The 12,337-nt window shown below is 38.6% G+C and overlaps 1 protein-coding gene across 1 annotated transcript in view; it reads left to right on the forward strand.

Annotated features, from left to right (window-relative positions):
* The window catches only part of SLC15A5 (solute carrier family 15 member 5), a 93,468-nt gene that overhangs the window by 34,117 nt on the left and 47,014 nt on the right, over nucleotides 1–12,337 (forward strand). The window lies entirely within an intron of this gene.

The raw sequence follows: 12,337 nt of genomic DNA on the forward strand, positions 1-12,337 counted from the left end.
AGGGAAGCCCATGTACAAATAAGGTCTACTTATGTTCGTATATTCTCTCTGTTCCTTTGGGTGTCTATTTACATGTTCTTAAAGAATTATCCTTCCATTCTAAAAATAAAGATTCAGTCTCTCAGTTGTGCCCAACTCTTTGCAAGCCCGTAGACTGGAGCACACCAGGCGTCCCTGTCCTTCACTATATTCCAGAGTTTTCTCAAACTCATGTCCACTGAATCGGCCATGCTATCCAACCATCTCATTTTCTGTCATCCCTTCTCCTCCTGCTCTCAGTCTTTCCCAGCATCAGGGTCTTTTCCAATCGGTCGGCTCATCGCATTGGGAGGCCAAAGTGTTGAGCTTCGGCTTCAGCATCAGTCTCTCCAGTGAATATTGAGGGTTGATTTCCTTTAGGATTGACTGGTTTGATCTCCTTGCTGTGCAAGGGACTCTCAAGAGTCTTCTCCAACACCATAATTCAAAAGCATCAAATGTGTGAGTTTAAGGTACACAATGTTATAAATTGATACTATTCTATATTACAAAAATATTTATGACAATAAGGGTAGTTAACACATCCTTGACTTCATATAATTGCTACCTTGTTGTTATGGTCCTCTCTTAATTTTTAAAGTGAAAAAAATGTAGGACATCTTACACAGATTCCATCCCTGGATCAGGCAGATCCTCTGGAGAAGGAAATGGCAACCCACTCCAGCATTCTTGCCTGGAAAATTCCATGGACAAAGGAGCCTGGTGGGCTACAGTTCATAGGGCGGCAAAGAGTTGGACATAACTGAACACTGACCTCATTATTATCATGTTGTTGTTGTTGATATGGTCTACTCTCAATTTTTTTAAGTGAAAAAAATGTAGGACTTCTTACTCAGAACACAATCTATAGAGGGTAAAGTAAAATTTCTGCCAAGGAAATGGGAGAGGAGGAGCATCCTGGTGACATTCTCCTCTGCCTCGCTGTCGTCCGCCAGGCACTGCCATGGACCAAGAAGATAAGAAACAGGAAACCCAAGCTCATCTGATGACCAGAGACTGGGGTCTCAGCCCCTGCTCTGCTGCTGAGCTGTTCCTGGGTGACTTGGGAAAGCCACTTAATTTTGTCTTCTAGTTCACTTTTTTTTAATTGAGGGCCATACCTGAGATAAATGTTGGAACCCTTTGTTCTGTAAAACGTTTGAAATCATTCAAGGTGATAATAGCACCTAGAACACAGTTAGGGCACAGAGTGGAAGCTCTATAAATATTAGCTAATACTAAGTCATCGTTTGCATGGGCAGGTCTAATTGTTTGGTGAGGATAAACAGAAAGCAGAGGAAGTTTGAAACTCTTAAGAAATAGCATGCAATGGCAACATTATGTCTTATCATCTACTTGAGAAATAATTTCATTGAGAGTCAAGGCCAGGCATCTGGAAGTTTCTTTTCTCTTGGTTCAGTTCAGTTCAGTTCCTCTGACTCTTTGCAACCCCATGAACTGCAGCAGGCCAGGCCTCCCTGTCTATCACCAACTCCTGGAGTTCACCCAAACCCATGTCCATTGAGTCAGTGATGCCATCCAACCATCTCATCCTCTGTTGTCCCCTTCTCCTCCTGCCCTCAATCTTTTCTAGCATCAGGGTCTTTTCAAATGAGTCATCTCTTCATGTCAGTTGGCCAGAGTATTGGTGTTTCAGCTTCAACATCAATCCTTCCAATGAACACCCAGGACTGATCTCCTTTAGGATGGACTGGTTGGATATCCTTGCAGTTCAAGGGACTCTCAAGAGTCTTCTCCAACACCACAGTTCAAAAGCATCAATTCTTTGGTGCTCTGGTTGTTATTCTTAAAACCTCCTTTGTAGAGATCTGTGAAGACAATGCAGTCTTCTGGCAACCCATTATTATATATATATATATTTTTTTTTTGCTGTTTCTCTGTTTATGGAAGTTACATTTTAGCATTTGTGCCTCCTGTTATTTACCAGAGCCATCAACAAGATCATTCCAGACCACATCACAGAGTAGATTTGTTTTTAGAAAGAACTCAAAGTGACTAAACTCAATTTATTTTATCTTCAATTGTAGAGGTCTTCAGTACAAAATATTTTTTGATTTATTCTGTAAGCCAGTAACCCTGACATTATTTATTGTTATAGGTTTAGACAAACTATAAAACTTAATAGGTTTTAACAATCCTTAAATCTTACAAACTGCTTTTTTTTTTTTTTTTTGGTCTGCTAGTATAGAAATCCAAACCAGTATTTAGTGAATGTCCAGCACTGTTTAAGGATACAAAAGAAAAGTAAGACTTTGTACATACCCTCAGCAAGTGTACCATTAAAATATAATGAATGCAGAACAAAGTGGGGGTAAATTTATATTGCAAAATGCCAGAATTCTTGGCAGTCCTGTACAAAATCATGAAAATTCAGTCTAAGCTTCTGAATTATGCTTTCTTACTAAAAAAAATTTTAAATTGGGTTACTTTAGAGAAATATGGTATACAATATGGATGAAAGAACTACATTTTAAAATCCTTCCTGTGAATTCCCTGGCAGTCCAGTGGTTAGCTTTCACTAACGAGGGCCTGGGTGAGGACTCAGGTACATTCTCTGGTCGGGAAACTAAGATCTTGCAAGCCACGTGGCATGGCCAAATAAAATAAAATAAAATCCTTCCTGAGTATAAGAATCTTAAATTCACTTGAAATATGAGCACTTTCTCTTGGACAGTTCTCCAGTCTCACATATTTGAAAGCATGCCTATTCTTAAAGAAGTGTATGTGGTTTTTCTGGAGGAAGGAAGGTTAGGTAGAGTTATCTGATATATTGTTTAATGTTAATGAACTAAATATTGCCTGGGAAGGTTGGTAACAGATTTAATGGGCAGGAAGAAAAGGAAAAAAAACTAGATTCATCTAAAAAATCTGAGTTATATCCTTCTGAGTACAAATTACTGAATTCAACTGTTTCTAAGCCAGACTCCATTCATTTGTTCATTTACATACTTGCTCACTTATTTGCATAATATTTTGCTCTGGGGAAATAAAGAGGTGTGATGATATGTATCTTTTTAACTAGATGTTTGCTTAAGTTTTCCATATCGGGCTTGTGATTATGGAAGATTAATAAGTTTTATCAGGACATAGAAGCATAAATCTAGGGTACTTTTTGATAGTGATTTACATAACTGAATTAATCTAACATTAAAATTTACTTTTGCTTTGAACCTAAGTGCCTTGAAAATGTGAGTGAAGTATGTAAGTATATAAATTATGAACAAACAAATATTTATGAATTCCTCATTTGAACCTAGGCACCTTCCTATGCATATCCCACTTAATCTCCTGATAAATCATCACTTACTAGGTCAAGGATCTCAAAGAGAATGTCTTATTTGCACTCAGACCTTCTAATTCTAAGGCCGTTGTTTTATTATTTGTTATTATTATTCCACTTACTAGCCATCTATAGTTCCTTTTTATTGGAGTATAATTGTTTTACAATATTGTGTCAGTTTCAGCTGTACAATAACGTGAATCAGTCATATGTATACATATATACTCTCTCTTGAGTCTCCCTCCCATAGCCCGATTCCTACCACAATCCCACCCCTCTAGGTCATCACAGAGCACCGAGCTGAGCTCCCTGTGCCATACAGCAGCTTCCCACTAGTTATCTGTTTCACACATGGTGGTGTATATATGGGAGAAGGAAATGGCAACCCACTCCAGTGTTCTTGCCTGGAGAATCCCAGGGAAGGGCGAGCCTGGTGGGCTGCTGTCTCTGGGGTTGCACAGAGTCGGACACGACTGAAGTGACTTAGCAGCAGCAGCAGCAGCAGTGTGTATATGTCAATGCCACTCTCTCAGTTCATCACCCCCATTCCTTCCCCCACCTTGTCCACAAGTCTGTTTTCTACTTTTGTACCTCTATTCCTGCCCTGCAAATAGATTAATCAGAACCATTTTTCTAGATTCCATATATATACATTAATACACAATATTCATTTTTCTCTTTCGCACTTACTTTACTCTGTATGACAGGCTCTAGGTTCATTCACATCACTACAACTGACTCAATTTCATTCATTTTTATGGTTGAGTAGTATTCCATTGTTGGAGAAGGCAATGGCACCCCACTCCAGTACTGTTGCCTGGAAAATCGCACGGATGGAGGAGCCTGGTGGGCTGCAGTCCATGGGGATGCTAGGAGTAGGACTCGACTGAGCGACTTCACTTTTCACTTTCATGCATTGGAGAAGGAAATGGCAACCCACTCCAGTGTTCTTGCCTGGAGAATCCCAGGGACGGGGGAGCCCAGTAGGCTGCTGTCTATGGGGTCGCACAGAGTCGGACACAACTGAAGCTACTTAGTAGCAGCAGCAGCAGCAGCAATATTCCATTGTATATATGTACCATATGTTCTTTATCCATTCATCTGTCAATGGGCATCTAGGGTGCTTCCATGTCCTGGCTATTGTAAACAGTGCTGTTTTGAACATTTAAATTATAGACATTATTAGTGTTAATTTGGAATCCTTACTGCTATTTCTAATCAAGGCTATGAAGTAAACGAAAAATCTTTCTGCCATCACAATGAGTTGATTTTTAAGGTTCCCCCAGTCCCTTTCACAGTCAGTCACTCCCTGTCCAAGGACTGTCATGTTTAAGGAGGCAGATGGTGCCAACACTGATATGCCTAGGGTTTGACAAGGATAATGACAGCCCAGGCCAAGAGTGAGAGAGGTAGAGAAATCTCATTTGGTTGGTCAAAGTAGAAATTTAACAAAGGAAAAAAAAATGAGCTTGCTTTTATCTAGCTCATAACAATGCAAGGAAAGAGGGGTTTCTGATTGAAGATAGGACATTCTTGAGTTTATCAGCTAAAGAAATTAACAAGTAATCTTTTAGAACTTGGACGACAAAGGTTTGATACACACAGAGTGTTTCATCAAGACTGCATTTTCCTAACATTACACGAGACAGATGTATCTATTTAAAAGTCAGCCTTAATACACCAAAAATCTAGAATCAGTGATATTATGATGTATCCTCTGTCATAGTTGGGTATACTTTGTTTTAGCTTTTTTCAGTTCAAAAATGTTTGCACCGTGAGTATTTCCTCTCCTACCATTGGTTAAAATCCAGTATGTGGCATTTAGTAGCTAGTGCTGACACACACCAGTATTAATCTGACTAAAATTAGCCTAATTAAGATTGTCATTAAGCCTTGAACAAAGCAGAAGTGCACAACCCAGTAGGTAGCTGTTATCTTGGCTTTTAAGTAACATTGATATTGAAATGCAGATGAAGTATATCCAAATATCTTCCAGGCCTTCCTCTTTAAAATAAAACTTGAAAATTCAAATCCTAATTCAAATTTCTTTATGATTCAGGTACAGCCAAGGTGCTGGTCCCTTTATATATATATACCTTCTACTAGTTTATATATAGTATATATATAGTACCTTCTACTAGTTTTAATAATTGACAGAGTTTCTTTCTGGTTGGAATCAAAGTGCTTGATAAATTAAAAAACCAAGCCAGGGATCCAGTTACCTTCATTGGAAGTAGGATTATTTCATCAAAACTAGTTTTCAGAACTGTGACAGCAAGAAACATCATGATGTATACCTTCTGTAAAATACCTGACAGGAAGTTTTGTAAACACTAAAAAAAGTAACATGCAAATATCTAGCCTGGATAACTTGTTCATTCAGTTGTTCATTTGTTTAATAAAAGCACATCAATGTTCTTAGGTTCTTACTTTTAAAGTTGACATCAACACTGGAATTAAATTTGAGGTAAAGTAGACCAGAAGGAAAATAGTTTTTTTTCAGGGAAAATAATTTTTCCATGGGTTGAAGGGGGGGATGATTTCCAAATGATTCGAGTGTTACGTTTATTGTGCACTTTATTTCTATTATTGTTATATCAATTCCATCTCAGATCATCAGACATTAGATCTAGGAGGTTGGGGACCCCTAAATTAGACCATCTAGTAAGTCAACTGAAGCAATATTTTATGCCTTACAGATATGTTTGTGTAACTGATCTCCATGCAAATGAATGACCTGTTCCAGATTCAGAAGTTAAAACACAAACTGAAGCTGAACCTCCTGAAATGAGTTCCCAGTGGTCTAAACAAAAACAAGAGACAGAATGTGGATAGCTCAGTTCAAACACAGGAACATGCCACTAACAGGAGAAACAAAGCAAAAAACATATGCCAAGTAGCAGGTGAGAAAGATCTTCCACAAAGACAGAAACATACACGATGATGAAATCATAGCTATCTTTATAAGCGTGTTTTATGCACACTGGTGTGTTCTTACATGAGCCAGTTTCTTGTTTTTGAAATTTGCCAAAATCATGGATCTGAGGACAATTTCTCAAGGACTCAGTACAGTTTCATCCTTTCAGTTGTGTTACATATCGGAGACTCATACCTCAAATGACACATTAAAAAAAAAAATCCATAGTTTTCTCAGTGAGGCAAATTTATCCAACGTTGGAATCATCTTTACATATTTATATTGTAGTGTTAGATTTTGCCTCAACAGGAAGCAGCAAATACAACTAAAATGTTTGAATAAATTCTGACTTAAAAAATTCATTGTGGTCTGATTTGAAAAAGTATTACATGGTGGGATATTAGAATAAACTCTAAGCCATTTAAGACTTTTAGAGAGTTGTCTACAACCACGTGTGTGTTCAACCTCTTCAGTCATGTCCAAATCAGTGCGATCCTATGGACTATAGCCCACCAGGCTCCTTTGTCCATGGGATTCTCCAGGCAAGAATATTGGGGTGGGTTGCCATTCCCTCCTCCAGGGGATCTTCCCAACTCAGGGTCAAACCCAGGTTTCCCACATTGCAGGAAGATTCTTTACCATTTGAGCCACCAGTGAAGCCCCTATAATGACATAGCCAATATTAAAGCATACATTATTTATCTGAATATAAGATCTCCTTTGGAACCATGTGCTTTATCTTGAAAATACAGATCTGCTAGAGGTTTAAAATGTGTACTTTCTGATAAACTACACTCTGCTTTGGACAAGTTATGATCTCATAGGCGTTAACGATAAAATTGGAGCAGATTTAATTTAGGTTGGAATGCAGCTTTGTTTTGAATTTTTAAAAAAGCCATTTTTCATCTGCGCCAGAGTGCAGTAGCAAATACAAAGCAAATGTAGTTAGTCTGATGTTTCAGGTAAAATATCCTTTGCCCTAAAATATCTAGGTAGATAAACCAAATATTTGTGCTTTGCTTGAAATTGTTTGGAGAACTGTCTTTCGTTGGATTTTCCTAGAACAGGTCTCAGAGCTTCTTGGATCTGGTTGAATGTAGGTCTGATCAAACCTTCTAGAATGGAGCTTGAAATTCTGTCTAGCAAGCTGCCAGGTGATTCCTATGCTGTTGATCAAAGACTAGACTTTAAGTTTCAAGGACAGAGCAAAAAGCCAAGAGATTGCTCTCTCACATTTCATGCTTGTACACTGCCAGCAGAGGCTTAGGTAAAAAAAAATGCTACAATTTCTCATCAGGTCAGAGCTAAAATTCAGCAGTAGGCAATAAAAGCTGACAAGTCAACCAAAATTTGGCCAAAGACTACACTGATGGGCCAAATCTGGCCTTCCATTTGCTTTTACATTATCTGCAAGCTAAAAGTTGTTTTCACTGATGAACATTTGCAATTGATTTGATAAGAAATGATAACTTTGAATACCAATTAAGTGAAATTATATTACACCCTCCAAAAAGCATTATTAGTTTGAATCTTATCAATAAAAAATTGTATAAAATATATTCTATTTCTTGTTATATAATACTTACATAGCTTCAAAATGTTGCCTTTTGTCACATAAAACCAAAAATACTTACTACTGTTTTTTTTACAAAAAATATTTGCCCATCTCTTGTCTAATCTATTGCCTCTAAAGCTATAAACTTCTCTGGATAAAATACAATATAAGCCTTTTTATATACAACAGGTGATAACAACAAAAAAAAAAAAGGTCGGGGGGGGGGAGTAGACATGATATCTTTATCTAAATTATACTAAATTAGTTAGAATGAGATGTACTGTAGAAGATACACAGAGAATTCAAATTCTAAAATAAGAAAGCCAAGAAAATTTAAAAATCTATTCTATCTACCTCAATCCTTTCTTTGAGGTTCATAGGAATATCTTACAATTTAATTGCACAATATTTGAACAACTTAATTTTTTGCATGAAGGATCTTAGTTCCCTGACCAGGGATTGAACCCATGCCCCCTGCATTGGGGAGCTCAGAGTCTTAACCACTGGTCTGCCAGGGAAATTCTTAAACAATTTAATTTTCATGTAATATCTGAACATACCTGTAATCAGTTGACTAGTGCTACCAGAACAAGATATCATACACTAGATGGCTTTCACAACAAGTTTATTTCTTACAGTTCTGGAGGCTAGAAATCCAAGATCAGGGTGTTGGCAGGTTTAATTTCCCCTAAGACCTCTATCCTTGGATTGCAGATGGCCAACTTCTTGCTGTCTTCACCCTTCCTTTCCTCTGTGTCTGTATAGACATGGTATCTTTTCTTCTTTTTACAAAGATAACAGCCATACAGGGCTTCCCTGGTGGCTCAGGCAGTAAAGAATTTGCCGGCCAATGTAGGAGACCCAGGTTCGATTGCTTGGTTGGGAAGATTCCCTGGAGAAGGAAATGACAACCCACTCCAGTATTCTTGCCTGGGAAATCCCATGGACAGGGGAGCCTGGCAGGTTACAGTCCAAGGTATTGCAAGTGTTGAACATGACTGAAGCAACTGAGCACCATATTAGATTAGTGTCCCACTCTTATGACCTCATTTAACCTTAATCGCCTCTTTAAAGGCTCTGTCTTCAAGTAATGACTTTGGAGGTTATGGCTTCAAATGTATGAATTTTGAAGGAACACAATTCAGTTCATTGTATGTGTGCATGAAATTGGGTTGTATATTATGCTAGATTGGCAGCATTTTTTTTCTTTTCTCAGTGGTATGAAAGAATGTTTCCTCATATAGCTAAATTAATCTTAGATTCAGGGAAGCATGGTAGGTGAGAAAATCAATAGTCCTGAAAGTTTTTTAACAGTAAGTAACAGTCTCCAACCGTTGCTTTCTTTATATCCAGTCAGTCATAATTCCCAGAGGCAAACCATTTTTTTAAATCTTTAGGTGTCATTTGTCTAATATTGTTGAATAATATGATTATAAAAACATTTTTTAACAGTAATAATATGTATGTCATTGCAAAACCAAATAAATAATTTATTTTTCTGTACTTAATAAATAGGTTGGTTTCTGCACAGTTGCTCAGTCGTGTCCAACTCTTTGTGACGTCATGGACTGTAGCCCACCAGGCTCCTCTGTCCATGGAATTTTCCAGACAAGAATACTGGAGTGGGGTGCCGTTTCCTTCTCCAGTGGATCCTCCCGACCCAGAGATCAAACCCACGACTGTCTCTTGCCTTAGAAGATGAATTCTTTACCTCTAGCGCCACTTTAACTTCCTAACTATCTTCCTACCTTCAGTACCACTCCCATTCTATCAACCAGCACCTGGCTCTTAGAGTTATCATCCTAAATGCCAATTGTAATCTTTTCACTTGTGTTTAATATCTTCAATGATTCCATTTTCTTCAGAGTAATTTGAAAATTCCTTAAAATTTTATGAAATGCCTCTTGTGATCTGACCTCGATCTGTCTTCTCCCCTGACACCTAAATGGCTTGAGTTTCTCACTATTCTGAAAATTTGTCTGATACTCTCATGACTTTGTGCTTTTGCTCAGGCAATTCATGCTGCCCTCACCTCTTCCTACTGAAACCCTTCTTTCTTTATTTTTTAGTATTTATTTATTTATTCACTGCACTGGGTCTTAATTGCTGCATGAAGGCTTTTTCTAGTTGCAGCAAGCAGGGGTTACTCTGGCTGCACTTGGAGGGCTTCTCATTTTGGTGGCTTCCCTTGTTGCAGAGTACAGGCTCCATGACGTGAGCTCAGTAGTTGTGGCACATGGGCTTAGTTGCTCCAAGGCACGTGAGATTTTCCCTGACCAGGGATGGAACCATGTCTCCTGAATTGGCAGGATTCTTAACCACTGGAAGGAAGTTCAGTCTTTCTTTCTTTAAATCATAGGATTTCTCTCACTTTTCCAGCTGGAAGTAAATTCTTCTCCTTTTAGAATAGCGTTGAAAGTGAAAAGTGAAAGTGAAGTCGCTCAGTCATGTCTGACTGTTTGCGACCCATGGACTGTAGCCCACCAAGCTCCTCCATCCATGGGATTCTCCAGGCAAGAATACTGGAGTGGGTTGCCATTTCCTTCTCTAGGGGATCTTCCCAACCCAAGGATCAAACCCAGGTCTCCCACATTGCAGGCAGTCCACAAAAACTGAGAACAATTTTTTTTAATGTTACCTCCCCAACTGCCCTAACAGACAACTTTACGTATAGCAGTAATAGAGTAAATATTAAATCAAATTGATATTTTAGGTCTCTTTCTAGTGAGTTTTAGTGTGCTAAGTATAGATAAATTCTGTGATGAATTTTATCTTCAAGGTGTGTGCGTGTTAGTCACTCAGTTGTGTCCAACTCTGCAACCCCATGGACTGTAGCCCTTCAGGCTCCTCTGTCCATGGGATTTTCCAGGCAAGAACACTGGAGTGGGTTACCATTCCCTTCTCCAGGGGATCTCCTTGACCTAGGGATTGAACCCAGGTCTCCTGCTTCAAAAGCGGGTTCTTTACCCTCTGAGCCACCAGGGAAGTCATATCTTCAAGATAGGTAATATTAAAAGTCCTTTTTTCAATCTGAGCTGTTAACAGAACCAAAATCTCTACTTCATTATGAATGGGCCTTCATGGACTCTAATTTGAAGTAATAATATATTTTAAAATTCCTTAAATTTTCTGTTATTCAGATTTCCTCCTTTTTTATACCTTCTGTTTCTTGAGGTCTTAGAAAGAGCAGACTTTATGGATACATTTAAATGTTGAGATATAATCAAAAAATTTACCTACCAGTTTCTCTATCAACTAAAACAAACACTAAGCTATTTAAACATTAGATTGATTTTTCTAAATTGAAAGTTTGCTTATCTGAAATTTTATGCAAGTTAGCAAAAGGTGACTATCTCTAAATTTCAAGTAAATTCCATCAAGCTAAAGTTTGCCTCTGATCTAACAATGGGATTAAGTCCAGCAATATGAATGATAACTTGAGAAATGAAATGGTTGCAGTTGATATCAGTTCAGTTCAGGTTAGTCGGTCAATCGTGTCAGACTCTTTGCAACCCTATGAATCGCAGCACGCCAGGCCTCCCAGTCCATCACCAACTCCCGGAGTTCACACAAACTCATGTCCATCGAGTCCGTGATGCCATCCAGCCATCTCATCCTCTGTCGTCCCCTTCTCCTACTGCCCCCAATCCCTCCCAGCATCAGAGTCTTTTCTATTGAATCAACTCTTCGCATGAGGTGGCCAAAGTACTAGAGTTTCAGCTTTAGCATCAGTCCTTCCAAAGAACACCCAGGACTGATCTCTTTTAGAATGTACTGATTGGATCTCCATGCAGTCCAAGGGACTCTCAAGAGTCTTCTCCAACACCACAGTTCAAAAGCATCAGTTCTTTGGTGCTCGCCTTTCTTCACAGTCCAATTCTCACATCCATACATGACTACTGGAAAAATCATAACCTTGACTAGACGGACCTTTGTTGGCAAAGTAATGTCTCTGTTTTTGAATATGCTGCCTAGGTTGGTCATAACTTTCTTTCCAAGAAGTAAGCGTCTTTTAATTTCATGGCTGCAATCACCATCTGCAGTGATTTTGGAACCCAAAAAAAATAAAGTCTTCCACTGTTTCCCCATCTATTTCCCATGGAGTGATGGGACCAGATGCCATGATTTTAGTTTTCTAAATGGTGAGCTTTAAGCCAACTTTTTCACTCTCCTCTTTCACTTTCGTCAAGAGGCTCTTTAGTTTCTCTTCACCTTCTGCCATAAGGGTGGTGTCATCTGCATATCTAAGGTTATTGATATTTCTCCTGGCAATCTTGATTCCAGCTTGTGCTTCTTCCAGCCCAGCGTTTCTCATGATGTACTCTGCATATAAGTTAAATAAGCAGTGTGACAGTACACAGCCTTGATGTACTCCTCTTCCTATTTGGAACCAGTCTGTTGTTCCATGTCCAGTTCTAACTGTTGCTTCCTGACCTGCATACAGATTTCTCAAGAGGCAGGTCAAGTGGTCTGATATTCCCATCTCTTTCAGAATTTTCCACAGTTTATTGTGATCCACACAGTCAAAGGCTTTGGCATAGTCAAT

The sequence above is a fragment of the Capricornis sumatraensis genome, chromosome 4, assembly GCF_032405125.1.
Source record: "Capricornis sumatraensis isolate serow.1 chromosome 4, serow.2, whole genome shotgun sequence".
Lineage (NCBI taxonomy): Eukaryota > Metazoa > Chordata > Mammalia > Artiodactyla > Bovidae > Capricornis > Capricornis sumatraensis.